Here is an 18,453-nt window from a genome sequence, read left to right as displayed (position 1 = left end):
CATTTACTATCCCGAAAATACGGCAATTCGTATTCGTATTGATAGCACATCAATACAACTACGAATTGCCGTATTTTCGGGATAGTAAATAGCAAAAATAAGTGTATTTCTGGATACAAATACACCTATTTTGTATAAATTTCCCCCATAATATTTAGATACCCAGAAGCCACTTAATGAAGAAGGTGCACGTAATCACACAACAGGCATTTACTATCCAGATGACATGAAATGCTGACATTTGTACACATATAATAAGTCCATTCAGAGTGGGAATTAAAACCCCTAAAAAGGACACTGAAAAACACCTCTTTGACTGGGAATTAAACCCAGATAAACATCGCAGAACTAACTCACAGCATCATTTGTAGCCAGCTCAAGGGGAACCTTTTATCCCTATAAAAATCACTTTCCTTTCTTTCGTGCTATTGCACGTCACCAATGTATGTTGCATGTATGTACATCTAAAGTCTTTTTTAATTCTTCAAATTTTCACAAGTCTCAGAAGGAGATCATCCTGTGAGATTCTATATATTAAAAAATCTACACAGGATGTTGGCCTCTCTTCTTTTTAGTTTTAAATACTAATAAAAGTTACATTTTAAAAAATTTGGGGCAAATTATCCTTCCCCAACAATTCTTTCCTTCCTTGGTGTGCACCCACAGCGCAATTCTTTCCCTTTCTCATTCCTATGTTCATTATATTGCCTGGATAGCACCCATCGCCAAAAAACTTATAAATAAGGTGATCCATCAATTCCCAATATGTTTTTTGGGACATTTGTCTGACCAAAACAAACGTGTGCGGACCCTGAATATCCCTCTCCCCCCATTCCCCCAAACTTTTCTGCAGGAGACTCCCTGACATAGCAGCAATATCCCTCTCTTCCTCATTAGTCTAGCAATCTCCCTCATGTCAACTAGCCCACATTACACTGTTACATCATACTTACCTCCACTCCTGCATTCTGCAGGAGACTCACTGACATAGCAGCAATTTCCCTCTCTATCTCATTAGTCTAGCAATCTCCCTCATGTCACCTAGCCCACATTACACTGTTACATCATAGTTACCTCCCCTCCTGCATTCTGCAGGAGACTCCCTGACATAGCAGCAATCTCCCTCTCTATCTCATTAGTCTAGCAATCTCCCTCATGTCACGTAGCCCACATTACACTGTTACATCATAGTTACCTCCCCTCCTGTATTCTGCAGGAGACTCCCTGACATAGCATCAATCTCCCTCTCTCCCTTATTAGTCTAGCAATCTCCCTCATGTCACCTAGCCCACATTACACTGTTACATCATAGTTACCTCCCCTCCTGCATTCTGCAGGAGACTCCCTGACATAACAGCAATCTCCCTCATGTCACCTCGCCCACATTACACTGTCAAATATTTGGAGAAATAGGGAATGAGAGATAGATACATTTAAATTGAATTATCAGCACTATTTGCCAGCACTAAAGGCCCATACACACTTGACGATTTTTATCTGAAAATCGATTAGTGTGTGTATGGGCCAGCGATCCCCGACTGGCCATGATGCGCACTCCCGAATCATCGCCAGTGAGGTGGTCCATCTGCTGGTTTTACCAGCACATCTAGCGATGATGGCTCATATTTGATAAGGAACCCACAGTTTGGACTCTCATTCTTTTATAAAGAAAAAGGGATTTCACTGCGCTCAGGTTAGCTGTTTAATAAAGGAGGGGTTTACACAATATTCTGGATTTAATGAAGCGCTTGTATATGGTAACTGTGCATGCCGGAAAATGAGAATGATAAGCAAAAATTGAACAATAAAAATAATAAATTAAAATGAACAAAATAAAAATAAAATATAAAATGCAATTAGCAAGGTTTTCACTTTGAATGTTTGCAGCTCCTTTTGGAGCAAATGGAGTTTTTTTTTAAGTGGGTTTTTTTCGTGGAGAGCATTAGGATGGAATAGCGGGGTTGGTTGTAAACCGGAGGTTGCCATTGGTAATATTCGGGAGGGTGCGGAAGCCCTATCTGTCCCTAGTCTTACCTCTCCTTCAGGTGTTCTTGGATATCGGCGTCTTCTCCATCCCCGTCTTCCTGCTCCGTTTGCACGCTGCTGTTCCGAAACCGGAAGTCGCAGTCCGTGCTTCCGGTGGCGGCGGATGTGCTGTTCTCACCTCTCCCTCTCTCCAATGCGTTTCGAGGCACTAGGCCGCTTTGTCAAGGATGGTGGCTGTTTGTTTGAGCCTTTGGTTTTATAGCGTTGTAGCTCTGAAAAAACTTTATTTGTAAAAAAAAGTCAGTCTCATTTTGGCGGCATGCACATGGTACTAGATGGAATGGAGGTTTTCAATGGGATTTTGTTTGAGGCAGTATATATATGGGAAAAAAATAGTTGTGGATGATATATATGATTAAAAATTGCAGCAAGGATATTTAAAAAAAAATATATAGCGAAATTTGTGAAAAAAAGGAAAAGGGAAAGTATCTTAAAAATGTTGCAAACTCCAAGTCTATATTCAGTCCTTCTGGTTTTACAACCAGATGGGTTAACCTCTGTGGTGCGCTATTCCTAATCTAACAGCAGCTCCTCCGATATGGTTCTCCTGTTCGTGAGAACCAGGGGTGTACAGAAATGCAACAAGGGGGTTATCGGAGCGCGCTCAACAAAGTACCACCCAGCCAATTTAATAAATTCCACTGATATGGTTATCAGTTATTTTTTAAAACCACGCATAGTTCTTCCATCCACTTTTCAAATTAGGAAGCGACTCCTGGTTAGACAAATGGTCCTTTATTCATAAAACCCATATACATACATGCAGAGAGAGAGAGAACACATATATTTCAGAACTCAGCCACAGAAGCAATTTTGATGGCCTTCAGTTAATGGATTTAAACTTGCAGGGGATGAGAGGTGCCCCCTCTAGAGCAGGAGCCCGCAGATGACTCCATTGCCTCCCAGAGTTCTGCCTCTGGCTCCATATTTACATTGAAAAATACATGGTGCAGATGCACACTCCATATTATTAATCAATAATAGAGGCTCTTGGTATATTAATTGGCCAAGAAATATTTGCCCACCAACCAGCTTCACGGTGGCCTCATTTCTGGTGGGTCCCTAATACTAAGTTTGAATCTGGGGCGCGGAACCCCGAAAAGGTAGGCATAGGCCAGTCACCCCAGGGCAGCACACAAGTGAAAAACTAAGCTAAAGGTGTATTAATGAGAAAGTAGCAGAAGCTAGAGGTTAAAAAGTGAAGTGCTAGAAAGTATAATATATTAGTGGGAAATAAATAGTGCTAATTAAATGTTAGGGTGTGCCACCCTGAAAGCAACTCAGCCACACCAACCCAAGGGGAGCCGCGCCCCAAATCCATCCCCAAGACTAGCAATAAATGTCAATTTTAGGTCTTACCTATATTGTGCCTCCAGTTTGCAGTCTGGCTACCAGGGACCAAGCTGGTAAAATAATATTCAAATCAGGTGGGTGGGGTGCTACTCTAAGTTGAAGGAGTCCCAACCTTCAGGTGTACAGGTGTACACAATATTAGCTTATTGGGGGGGGGGGATCTTAGAATGCACACCCAAGATACATGAGGTGCTATCATGCTGGGACTTGTAGTTCTGCAAAGAAAAATACATGGTGCAGATGCACACTCCATATTATTAATCAATACTGGCAGCGACACGGGGGGGGGGGGGGGGGGGATGCGGCCACCAGCAAGTATATGGTACTTGTGTATTATCACAGCGCCCACAATATTAAGTCGTATGATATATAATTGCATTGCATGCCATACACCCGATGCGATGTGATGCGATTTTAAATTGTATAAGCCCCCTATACGATTTTTTATTGTATAAGCCCCCTAATGGGGACTTACAATGTTAAATGCACCCCCACTATGAACGCACACCAGAAGCGTGGCGAGGGGCGGCGGTACACGTCCTACGACATTTTCATACCCCCACTATCCACGTCGGCGTGGAGTTGATATCATATAGTGGTGCTTTTAACATACTAAGCACCCATCACGGTTAACTATCTTATAGGGGGCACTTTTAACATTGAAAACCCCATTAGGGTGCTAATGCAATTTAAAATCGCATACCATTGTATATGCGATACAATGGCATACAATGCCATACAATGCGATGGTATACAATTTAAAATTCGCATAATATCGTATGTGCATTATTGTCTGCGATACGATGCGCGCCATGCAAGTACACAAATACCATACATATATAGCAACATACAGTATATATTCACTGCATTGGTGGCTGCAGCTGGGCTGAAAGTCTCTGATCTTTCAGCCTGGCTGCCATACACACCTGACGATGAGGGCTCAATCGCCAGACGTGCTGGTAAAGCCAGCAGACAGCCCACATCATCGCTAGTCGGGCATCGACTAGCTGTTTTGAGCGATTTTCAGCTCAAAGTCTGTAAGTGTGTATGGGCCGTAAGTCATTTTAAAAGATTCCTCTCAGATGTAGGAGTACACACCCACGCTTCTAGGTTCCACGTCAGAGGCGGAACTACCATTGGTGCAGCAGGTGCATTGCACCGGGGCCCATAAGGACTAAGGGGCCCACTGCTGCCAACCACTGCTGTGTGGCATATTGTGAACTTAGGTTGGACTGGAGGTGGGAGGCCTAAATTATATTTTTGCACCTGGGCCAACCACTCACAAGTTCCGCCACTGTGCCACGTTCACGATCTCTTTTCACAATCTCTGCATATATGGAACTAGACACGCTCTTTGGGTGGAGCATGATACGCCCCCTCAGTGGGACGCAGTGCAAAATTCTACTACCAACTATAATCTCCTTGAAACTAGTTTTAAAAGTAGGCAAGTATGGTAGAGCATGACATGTCCCTGCACTGTGGCACTGTGTAAAATTCTATTTCCAACTATAATCTCCCTAACCCTAGTTTTCAAAAGTAAGTACCCAGACATATGCAGCCTGTTGGAGGAGACAGTTTATCTATGGTTACACACTGTTTGATGAGACAAGGGCACAGAACAGAGTTTACAGGCAGCTGCAGGATCGGGGTGCCGGATGGCAAGCGTAGCGAGCCACTGTGCTCACAGTGTGGTGAGTGCAGCGAGCCCGCAGACTGCCTGAGTCTGGGCAATCGGGATCCTGACATCGGGGTCCTATACCAAACCCACAGGATCCTTCATACTCTGAGCACTAGCAATCTGGAAAACACATCTTCTGACACCATATTTTGGCCCTTATTCAGATCTGATTGCAGAATAAATTTGTTCTCAAAATGGACAAAATCATGTGCACTACAGGTGGGGCAGATGTAACATTTGCAGAGAGAGTTAGATTTGGGTGAGGTGTGTTGAATCTGAAATCTAAATTGCAGTGTACAAATAATGCAGCCAGTATTTACCCTGCACAGAAACAAAATAACTCACATAACTCTCTCTAAACATGTTAGATCTGCCCCACCTGCAGTGCACATGGTTTTGCCCACAGATCTGAATAAGGACCTATATTCATATGTTTGTAATCCAATCATTAGCACAAAGAGAATCCCTGCTGAACTCCTTTATTACGTCGCTAGCACTAAGAATGGCCTTCGACCATCGATGATTCAAAATCATGTATGGTTTATAACTGATAGCAAATACTTTTGCCATCAAAGGTGGCGAACCAGATGGTTTCCCTCCATCGATGGCACAACAAATCGATGTTTTGCTTTAGTTTTTTTTATCAAAGTGGCGGGAAACTGAGCATAGCTCCACCCCCTACACCAGTGAAGCCCCACCCACATGTTTTGATTGGCCCATAGGCCAATATGTCAAACATAATGGATGACCATCAATATGTAAAATGATGAATTGTCATCCATGGCCAGTTGAACTTTTGCCATTGATGACAATCATCAATGCCAAAGGTAATGATGCTCATCCCTAGCTGGCACTACACACACAGTACACTGAAATACACCCACTTCCCAGCATTTCCCTGGTCATAGGTACCATTACTGAAGAGTCAGGCTTAGACATACAAGTAAGGGAATGTCTGCAAATATAAAGCATTCTAATGCAATGACATCACAAAGACCCCATTAAATAGTACATACGAGGCATGGTCAGTGGCGGGATTATGGGACACTGGATTATTGGTAGATTTTATGCATAATGAATGATTGTGTGTGCTGGAAAATTCCGCTGAATCACACTGTATTTATACTGAATTCTGACACATAATTAAACACTGTGATTTTACCATTTACAGTAATGGATGGACTGTAATACACAGGAACCTGTTGGATATACCATGTACCGTAATGGCAGCACTGTAATACACAGGAAGCTGTTGCATACACCAGGTACAGTAATGGATGCACTGTAATACACAGGAAGCTGTTGCATATACCAGGTACAGTAATGGCGGCACTGTAATACACAGGAACCTGTTGGATACAACAGGAGCAGTAATGGTGTCACTGTAATGCACAGGAACCTGTTGCATATACCAGGTACAGTAATGGCTGCACTGTAATACACATGGACCTGTTGGATTTACCAGGTACAGTAATGGCGGCACTGTAATACGCAGGGACCTTTTGGATATACCAAGTACAGTAATGGCGGCACTGTAATCCACAAGAACCTGTTGCATTTACCAGGTATAGTAATAGCGGCACTGTAATACATAGGAATCTGTTGCATATACCAGCTACAGTAAAGGTGGCACTGTAATACACAGGAACCTGTTGGATATACCATGTACATAAATGGCGGCACTGTAATACAACAACCTGTTGAATTTACCATGTACAGTAATGGCGGCACTGTAATACACAGGAACCTGTTGGATATACCAAGTACAGAAATGGATGCACTGTAATACACAGTAACCTGTTGAATAACCAAGGTACAGTAAAGGTGGAACTGTAATACACAGGAACCTGTTGGATATATTTTGTACAGTAATGGCGGCACTGTAATACACAGGAACCTGTTGGATATACCAATACCATGTACAATAATGACGGCAAATAATACGCAGGAATCTGTTGGATATACCATGAACAATAATGGCGGCACTGTAATAAAGAGGAACCTGTTGGATATACCATGTACAGTTATGGCGGCACTGTAATACATAGGAACCTGTTGGATTTACCAGCTACAGTAATGAATGCTCTGTAATACACAGGAATCTGTTGGATATACCAATACCATGTACAGTAATGGCGCACTGTAATACACAGGAACCTGGTGAATATACCAGCTACAGTAATGGATGCACTGTAATACACAGGACCCCTTTGGATATACTGTACCATGTACAATAATGGCGGCATTGTATTACACAGGAACCTGTTGGATTTACCAGTCACAGTAATGGATGCATTGTAATACACATGAATCTGTTGGATATACCATGGTGGCACTGTAATACACAGGAACCTGTTGGATATACCAATATCATGTACAGTAATGGCGGCACTGTAATACAGAGGAACCTGTTGGATATACCAGTTACGGTAATGGATGTACTTTAATACAGAGGAACCTGTTGGATATACCAATACCATGTCCAGTAATGATGCACTGTAATACACAGGAATCTGTTGGATATACCATGTACAATAATGGCGGCACTGTAATACAGAGGAACCTATTGGATATACCATGTCCAGTAATGGATGCACTGTAATACACAGGAATCTGTTGGATATACCATGTACAATAATGGCGGCTCTGTAATACAGAGGAACCTGTTGGATATACCATGTACAGTTATGGCGGCACTGTAATACACGGGGACCTGTTGGATTTACCAGCTTCAGTAATGGATGCACTGTAATACACAGGAATCTGTTGGATATACCAATACCATGTACAGTAATGGCGCACTGTAATACACAGGAACCTGTTGGATATTCCAGCTACAGTAATGGATGCACTGTAATACACAGGAACCTGTTAGATATAACATGTACAGTAATTGCGGAATTGTAATACACAGGAAACTGTTGGATTTACCAGTCACAGTAATGGATGCACTGTAATACACATGAATCTGTTGGATATACCATGGTGGCACTGTAATACACAGGAACCTGTTGGATATACCAAAGCCATGTACAGTAATGGTGGCACTGTAATACAGAGTAACCTGTTGGATATACCAGTTATGGTAATGGATGCACTGTAATACACAGGAACCTGTTGGATATACCAGCTACAGTAATGGATGCACTGTAATACACAGTTATCTGTTGAATATACCAGCTACAGTAATGGATGCACTGTAATACACAGGAATCTGTTGGATATACCAATACCATGTACAGTTATGGCGGCACTGTAATACAGAGGAACCTGTTGGATATACCAGCTATAGTAATGGATGCACTGTAATACACAGGAACCCTTTGGATATACTGTACCATGTACAGTAATGGCGGCATTGTATTACACAGGAACCTGTTGGATTTACCATTTACAGTAATGGATGCATTGTAATACACATGAATCTGTTGGATATACCATGGCGGCACTGTAATACAGAGGAACCTGTTGGATATACCAGTTACGGTAATGGATGTACTTTAATACAGAGGAACCTGTTGGATATACCAATACCATGTCCAGTAATGATGCACTGTAATACACAGGAATCTGTTGGATATACCATGTACAATAATGGCGGCACTGTAATACAGAGGAACCTGTTGGATATACCATGTCCAGTAATGGATGCACTGTAATACACAGGAATCTGTTGGATATACCATGTACAATAATGGCGGCTCTGTAATACAGAGGAACCTGTTGGATATACCATGCACAGTTATGGCGGCACTGTAATACACAGGGACCTGTTGGATTTACCAGCTACAGTAATGGATGCACTGTAATACACAGGAATCTGTTGGATATACCAATACCATGTACAGTAATGGCGCACTGTAATACACAGGAACCTGTTGGATATTCCAGCTACAGTAATGGATGCACTGTAATACACAGGAACCTGTTAGATATAACATGTACAGTAATTGCGGAATTGTAATACACAGGAACCTGTTGGATTTACCAGTCACAGTAATGGATGCACTGTAATACACATGAATCTGTTGGATATACCATGGTGGCACTGTAATACACAGGAACCTGTTGGATATACCAATGCCATGTACAGTAATGGTGGCACTGTAATACAGAGGAACCTGTTGGATATACCAGTTATGGTAATGGATGCACTGTAATACACAGGAACCTGTTGGATATACCAGCTACAGTAATGGATGCACTGTAATACACAGTTACCTGTTGAATATACCAGCTACAGTAATGGATGCACTGTAATACACAGGAATCTGTTGGATATACCAATACCATGTACAGTTATGGTGGCACTGTAATACAGAGGAACCTGTTGGATATACCAGCTATAGTAATGGATGCACTGTAATACACAGGAACCCTTTGGATATACTGTACCATGTACAGTAATGGCGGCATTGTATTACACAGGAACCTGTTGGATTTACCAGTCACAGTAATGGATGCATTGTAATACACATGAATCTGTTGGATATAGCATGGTGGCACTGTAATACACAGGAACCTGTTGGATATACCAATATCATGTACAGTAATGGCGGCACTGTAATACAGAGGAACCTGTTGGATATACCAGTTACGGTAATGGATGTACTTTAATACAGAGGAACCTGTTGGATATACCAATACCATGTCCAGTAATGATGCACTGTAATACACAGGAATCTGTTGGATATACCATGTACAATAATGGCGGCACTGTAATACAGAGGAACCTGTTGGATATACCATGTCCAGTAATGGATGCACTGTAATACACAGGAATCTGTTGGATATACCATGTACAATAATGGCGGCTCTGTAATACAGAGGAACCTGTTGGATATACCATGTACAGTTATGGCGGCACTGTAATACACAGGGACCTGTTGGATTTACCAGCTTCAGTAATGGATGCACTGTAATACACAGGAATCTGTTGGATATACCAATACCATGTACAGTAATGGCGCACTGTAATACACAGGAACCTGTTGGATATTCCAGCTACAGTAATGGATGCACTGTAATACACAGGAACCTGTTAGATATAACATGTACAGTAATTGCGGAATTGTAATACACAGGAACCTGTTGGATTTACCACTCACAGTAATGGATGCACTGTAATACACATGAATCTGTTGGATATACCATGGTGGCACTGTAATACACAGGAACCTGTTGGATATACCAATGCCATGTACAGTAATGGTGGCACTGTAATACAGAGGAACCTGTTGGATATACCAGTTATGGTAATGGATGCACTGTAATACACAGGAACCTGTTGGATATACCAGCTACAGTAATGGATGCACTGTAATACACAGTTATCTGTTGAATATACCAGCTACAGTAATGGATGCACTGTAATACACAGGAATATGTTGGATATACCAATACCATGTACAGTTATGGCGGCACTGTAATACAGAGGAACCTGTTGGATATACCAGCTATAGTAATGGATGCACTGTAATACACAGGAACCCTTTGGATATACTGTACCATGTACAGTAATGGCGGCATTGTATTACACAGGAACCTGTTGGATTTACCATTTACAGTAATGGATGCATTGTAATACACATGAATCTGTTGGATATACCATGGCGGCACTGTAATACAGAGGAACCTGTTGGATATACCAGTTACGGTAATGGATGTACTTTAATACAGAGGAACCTGTTGGATATACCAATACCATGTCCAGTAATGATGCACTGTAATACACAGGAATCTGTTGGATATACCATGTACAATAATGGCGGCACTGTAATACAGAGGAACCTGTTGGATATACCATGTCCAGTAATGGATGCACTGTAATACACAGGAATCTGTTGGATATACCATGTACAATAATGGCGGCTCTGTAATACAGAGGAACCTGTTGGATATACCATGTACAGTTATGGCGGCACTGTAATACACAGGGACCTGTTGGATTTACCAGCTACAGTAATGGATGCACTGTAATACACAGGAATCTGTTGGATATACCAATACCATGTACAGTAATGGCGCACTGTAATACACAGGAACCTGTTGGATATTCCAGCTACAGTAATGGATGCACTGTAATACACAGGAACCTGTTAGATATAACATGTACAGTAATGGCGGAATTGTAATACACAGGAACCTGTTGGATTTACCAGTCACAGTAATGGATGCACTGTAATACACATGAATCTGTTGGATATACCATGGTGGCACTGTAATACACAGGAACCTGTTGGATATACCAATACCATGTACAGTAATGGATGCACTGTAATACACAGGAACCTGTTGGATATACCAGTTATGGTAATGGATGCACTGTAATACACAGGAATCTGTTGGAAATACCATGTCCAGTAATGGTGGCACTGTAATACACAGGAATCTGTTGGATATACCAATACCATGTACAGTAATGGTGGCACTGTAATACAGAGGGACCTGTTGGATATACCTGCTACAGTAATGGATGCACTGTAATACACAAGAATCTGTGGGATATACCAATATCATGTCCAGTAATGGTGGCACTGTAATACACAAGAACCTGTTGGATATACCAGCTACAGTAATGGATGCACTGTAATACACAGAAATCTGTTGAATATACCAGCTACAGTAATGGATGCACTGTAATACACAGGAATCTGTTGGATATACCAATACCATGTACAGTTATGGCGGCACTGTAATACAGAGGAACCTGTTGGATATACCAGCTACAGTAATGGATGCACTGTAATACATAGGAATCTGTGGGATATACCAATATCATGTCCAGTAATGGTGGCACTGTAATACACAAGAACCTGTTGGATATACCAGCTACAGTAATGGATGCACTGTAATACACAGAAATCTGTTGAATATACCAGCTACAGTAATGGATGCACTGTAATACACAGGAATCTGTTGGATATACCAATACCATGTACAGTTATGGCGGCACTGTAATACAGAGGAACCTGTTGGATATACCAGCTATAGTAATGGATGCACTGTAATATACAGGAATCTGTTGGATGTACCATGGTGGCACTGTAATACACAGGAACCTGTTGGATATACCAATATCATATACAGTAATGGCGGCACTGTAATACAGAGGAACCTGTTGGATATACCAGCTACAGTAATGGATGCACTGTAATACATAGGAATCTGTTGGATATACCATTACCATGTACAGTAATGGCGGCAGTGTAATACAGAGGAACCTTTTGGATATACCAGTTACAGTAATGGATGCAATGTAATACACAGGAACCTGTTGGATACACCAGCTACAGTAACATATGCACTGTAATACACAGGAATCTGTTGGATATACCAATACCATGTACAGTAATGGTGGCACTGTAATACACAGGAACCTGTTGGATATACCAGCTCATTGCCAGATTAAGCCTTCGGGAGGCCCGGGGCACTTTAGACAGGGGGGCCCCCTTGCACTTGTCATTACAGGCCGCAAACTGCATGGGGGAATATTACACTGTCAAAACACAGAGTAAAGGCAGTATAAACTTGGTCAATGGGTAACTTCAGGGGATATATACATACACACCCATACAAACACATACATACATACCACATGAAAAACCCGTGTTTGTCCCTCTGCACCTTACTCTGTAGGAGACCTCACAGTCCCAGTGCTGCCTCTGATTAAAAACCCTCCCATGACTAGGCTGCTGCTGCTGTTATCCATGGGCCTGAGAATTATGTAATGAGCTCCACTAATCAGAGCTCAGCACAAACGTTTCAGCCTCTGCCCTCTGGTGCAAAGTGTCATGGGACCTAGTCAACTCCCAGTAATGCACTGCACACTTTGCTCCCGATGATCAGTACCATTAATCATTGTCAGATTGGCAGATAGGTGAAGCTGCAGCATTACCCCACTCCCATGCACAAAACCTTACATGCCAACCACAGGGGGCCCCTAGCTAGAGGGGGGCCCAGGGGCACGGATGCACTGTAATACACAGGAATCTGTTGGATATACCAATACCATGTCCAGTAATGGTGGCACTGTAATACACAGGAACCTGTTGGGCATACCATTTCCAGTAATGGATGCACTGCAATACACAGGAATCTGTTGGATATACCAGCTACAGTAATGGATGCACTGTAATACACAGGAATCTGTTGGATATACCAGCTACAATAATGGCGGCACTGTAATACACAGGAACCTGTTGGATATACCAATACCATGTACAGTTATGGCGGCACTGTAATACAGAGGAACCTGTTGGATATACCAGCTACAGTAATGGATGCACTGTAATACCCAGGCATCTGTTGGATGTACCATGGTGGCATTGTAATACACAGGAACCTGTTGGATATACCAATACCATGTACAGTAATGGCGGCAATGTAATACAGAGGAACCTGTTAGATATACCAGCTACAGTAATGGATGCACTGTAATACACAGGAATCTGTTGGAAATACCAGCTACAGTAATGACGGCACTGTACTACACAGGAACCTGTTGGATATAACATGTCTAGTAATGGGTGCACTGTAATACACAGGAATCTGTTGGATATACTAGCTACAGTAATGGCGCACTGTAATACACAGGAACCTGTTGGATATACAGTACCATGTACAATAATGGCGGCACTGTAATACAGAGGATCCTGTTGGATATGCCATGTACAGTTATGGCGGCACTGTAATACACAGAAACCCGTTGGATTTACCAGCTACAGTAATGGATGCACTGTAATACACAGGAACCTGTTGGATATACCATGTCCAGTAATGGCGGCACTGTAATACACAGGAACCTGTTGGATATAACATGTCTAGTAATGGGTGCACTGTAATACACAGGAATCTGTTGGATATACCATGTCCAGTAATGGGTGCACTGTAATACACAGGAATCTGTTGGATATACCAATACCATGTCCAGTAATGGCGGCACTGTAATACACAGGAACCTGTTGGATATACCACGTGGTGAAAGAGGTTCTATGTAAAGCAATTTTGATAATGTAGTGTGGAATCTGTCGTTCCAAATGAGCCTCCATTTTATTGTGTTCCTAATGTAATACTGTATATGTGAATATATTATGGCTGGGACTCTTCAGCCTGGGATCTGTACATTTGTGACTTGGCTTTGCGTCATCGTAGACACAGCTTCTTCCTCTGTTTCCATCTATAGATCTCCCACTAACATGTCATCTGTGGAATCAGCGTCCGCCTCCCTGGTAGGAGGATCCGGGTCTGTACCACAGAGAGGGAGCTGCTGATTCCTTCTCTTGCTCTAGCTCAGTCCTGCACCTCATATTCCTAACGCAGCGACCAATCACGGCTGGGGCTACTGGAGACTGCTAATTAGATCATTGGATTTTATTTGTTCCATCAAGTGGACAGAAAGAGGAGGAAAAGGACAGTAGGAAAAAAGGACCACACTCATTTCTGCAAAGGGAAACCTGGAATTTTTGGTCCCCAGGGCCTTTTCTTTTGGAAATACTGAGGCATCCTTTAGATAATAGACTGGAAGGGGTCCTTATACAGAGGATTGGGGGATTGCATCTCCAGCGGAGGGGGCATCTTCTATACATCTTCTCTGAGCACATCTTGGTGGGGAAGGGAAGCGACAAGATGGAATCCTAGTGCAGCTGCACAGACAAATGGCTCTGAGAGGAAGACAACAAGAGGACAGTGGCAGAGAGAAGGATGGAGGGGACAGCAAACTCTGAGAGGCTCCCTGCACTGCTGTGTGACTGGAAACCATAATTACATCACAAAGGAGAAATTATTTCACTAGGAAAACAGAACTAGCGGGGGGGTGGGGTGGGCTGGAGAGACAGAGATACACAGTGAGTCCGGCGCAGGGAGGGGGCGAAGCATCGGGGCCATCCATGGCCAGTCACAGAGGATGCGGCATACATCTGCAAGCCTGGAGCTCACTGGGAGCAGCTCTCTGCCGTGGACCATGCAGGGAGTAATAGGGGATTACAGCTTCTTCTCTCTGGACTGAGGCATTAAAGGCGAGAAGCAAAGCGCTCATCCACGCTCACCAGCAAATACTGTATTTTCTATTCAAGTCTGTTTTATTTTGCGTGGAGGCGAAAGGGGGGAGTTCTGTCGTGATTAAAACCCCTCAGAGATGCAGGAGGGGGGAGGCGGAGGAGGAGGCGAGAGGAGCTTTTCAAAGGATGCGAGCCAGACCTGGAGATGGGTGAGTGGTAACCATAGAAATGGTTCCAGCGGAGAGAACAGGCGAGGAGGCTATAGGAACAAGTTTCTGCATTGCTGCTGCATCTACCCCTCTGACACATTGTAATTCTCCTCCCAGACAAGGGTCATTATTTGTCCTCATCACAGGCATCAGGCTCATCCCATCTCTGCACTGCATTAACCCATCACTGCCTGACTGCACATAATATATCGGCCTGTACACACTGCATTAACGCATCACTGCCTGACTGCACATAATATATTGGCCTGTACACACTGCATTAACCCATCACTGCCTGACTGCACATAATATATCGGCCTGTACACACTGCATTAACCCATCACTGCCAGAGAGCACATAATATATCGGCCTGTACACACTGCATTAACCCATCACTGCCTGACTGCACATAATATATCGGCCTGTACACACTGCATTAACCCATCACTGCCAGAGAGCACATAATATATCGGCCTGTACACACTGCATTAACCCATCACTGCCTGACTGCACATAATATATCGGCCTGTACACACTGCATTGACCCATCACTGGAAGAGAGCACATAATATATCGGCCTGTACACACTGCATTAACCCATCACTGCCAGAGAGCACATAATATATCGGCCTGTACACACTGCATTAACCCATCACTGCCTGACTGCACATAATATATTGGCCTGTACACACTGCATTAACCCATCACTGCCTGACTGCACATAATATATTGGCCTGTACACTCTGCATTAACCCATCACTGCAAAAGAGCACATAATATATTGGCCTGTACACACTGCATTAACCCATCACTGCCTGACTGCACATAATATATTGGCCTGTACACACTGCATTAACCCATCACTGCCTGACTGCACATAATATATTGGCCTGTACACTCTGCATTAACCCATCACTGCAAGAGAGCACATAATATATCGGCCTGTACACACTGCATTAACCAATCACTGCCAGAGAGCGCATAATATATCGGCCTGTACACACTGCATTAACCCATCACTGCCAGAGAGCACATAATATAGCGGCCTGTACACACTGCATTAACCCATCACTGCCAGAGAGCACATAATATATCGGCCTGTACACACTGCATTCATCCATCACTGCCAGAGAGCACATAATATATCGGCATGTACACACTGCATTAACCCATCATTGCCAAGCAGCACATAATATATCGGCCTGTACACACTGCATTAACCCATCACTGCCAGAGAGCACATAATATATCGGCCTGTACACACACTGCATTAACCCATCACTGCCAGAGAGCACATAATATATCGGCCTGTACACACTGCATTAACCCATCACTGCCAGAGAGTGCATAATATATCGGCCTGTACACACTGCATTAACCCATTACTGCCAGAGAGTGCATAATATATCGGCCTGTACACACTGCATTAACCCATTACTGCCAGAGAGTGCATAATATATCGGCCTGTACACACTGCATTAACCCATTACTGCCAGAGAGCACATAATATATCGGCCTGTACACACTGCATTAACCCATCATTGCCAGAGAGTGCATAATATATCGGCCTGTACACACTGCATTAACCCATCACTGCCAGAGAGTGCATAATATATCGGCCTGTACACACTGCATTAACCCATCACTGCCAGAGAGCACATAATATATCGGCCTGTACACACTGCATTAACCCATCACTGCCAGAGAGCACATAATATATCGGCCTGTACACACTGCATTAACCCATCACTGCCAGAGAGCACATAATATATCGGCCTGTACACACTGCATTCCTCCAATTGCTGCCAATCTCTGGTCACCTCTCATGGACCAATCCATCTATGTTATATCTACAGTGTATTGTATTGGGACATCTCTGCTTTCCCTCTCTTGTACAATGACACAAATTATCAGAGACATGGCAGAAGAGTCCAACTGCGGAGAGATAACATGTTGGCCTGCTACGGTCCACTCGCCTACAGCACATAGATCTGGGACCCTATTCTGCAGTGGCGTAAGATCGTTCCAGTTGCCCGGAGGCAAGATAAATATTGGTGCACCTCCAACACACACACACACACACACACACACACCATCTTATATAGATATATGTATGCATGTATGTACAGTATGTTATAGATATTATGTATATAATAAAGAGAAGGTGACACCTATGGTCCTGCTAGGAGGAGACAGCCACATAAGCAATATCAATGGCTTTCAATTAACTGATTCAAACTCACAGGGGAGGAGAGGTGCCCCCTTGGGAGCAGGAGCCCAGCGGCATATGACTCCATTGCCTCCCAGAGTTCTGCCTCTGCTATTCTGGTCATTTAGCTCCCCTGCATAATTACGCAGGGGAGCGATGTTTTGCAGCTGCACATGCGCATATACTCGTGTGAGCAGCTGCGCTGAACTGTTAGTCCCGATCGCACCTAGCAGTGTGGGCGTGGGGTGGAGGCAACGGGCTGCACCAGCGTTTCATGGACGTTCCCATGATGGGGGTGCGGGGTGCGGATGTCAGCTGCCCACCCACTTCCTTACCAGGACACTAGCAGATGTAAGAGGTGTCTCACATATTCGAGCGCTGTAGAAATCATTCGATGGTCACCGCATTTCTGCTAAACATCCATTGGCATGCGTGTGGGGGATCGTGGCCTGCAAGGGGGGGCAGGCAGCCATGCAGGCGGGTGGCAATTCAATGACTCGCAAAGCTGAGAAATTCACAGAATAAGGCCCCTAGTACTGAAGCCTTCCCGACATTAAGGGTCATGTCTGTCTTGGAGGCCAGGACACATTACACCATTCACACTGCCATTGCTCCTTTTATTTACAATCTTCAGATGCTCTAGAACAGCGGGGTCCCGACCACCTCAGCATGGGGTTGTCGCTCTATGTTGTTGATCACCAGGTTAATGTGACTGTGGATGGGGACAGGGTATAACTCATTAAGTAAACACCCACTGTTTCCCTCTTCCATCCCACTGACACCGTTTTGCATACACCCCCATTACCCACTGCCTCCCAGTCACAAAAGCGGTCACTTCACTTCACATGTGGCAGCCATTCAGTAGTAACTTGCTGGGGTCCTGTAATAATTTATATTGTCTGATGGGGTCCCAGAGCAAAATAGTTTGAGCACCCCTGCTCTAGAAAATCCATTATAAGT

At 43.5% G+C, this 18,453-nt stretch overlaps 1 protein-coding gene across 3 annotated transcripts in view; it reads left to right on the top strand.

Moving 5' to 3' along the window:
* Window positions 1-18,453, top strand: part of LRRC4B (leucine rich repeat containing 4B) — a 298,617-nt gene that overhangs the window by 219,301 nt on the left and 60,863 nt on the right. Inside the window, exon 1 of one of the 3 annotated variants that reach the window (XM_083161748.1) lies at window positions 14,301-15,284. The exons of the other annotated variants lie outside the window; for them this stretch is intronic. The gene's annotated coding sequence lies outside the window, so the exon portion shown is untranslated. Of the gene's footprint in view, window positions 1-14,300; window positions 15,285-18,453 lie in introns of those variants that run through there. 3 annotated transcript variants of the gene reach the window in all.

This window comes from Crinia signifera, chromosome 19, assembly GCF_055691185.1.
Source record: "Crinia signifera chromosome 19, ASM5569118v1, whole genome shotgun sequence".
In the NCBI taxonomy this organism is placed as follows: domain Eukaryota; kingdom Metazoa; phylum Chordata; class Amphibia; order Anura; family Myobatrachidae; genus Crinia; species Crinia signifera.
The sequence above is the reverse complement of the archived record's forward strand: the minus strand, read 5'-3'. Positions and strand labels throughout refer to the sequence as shown.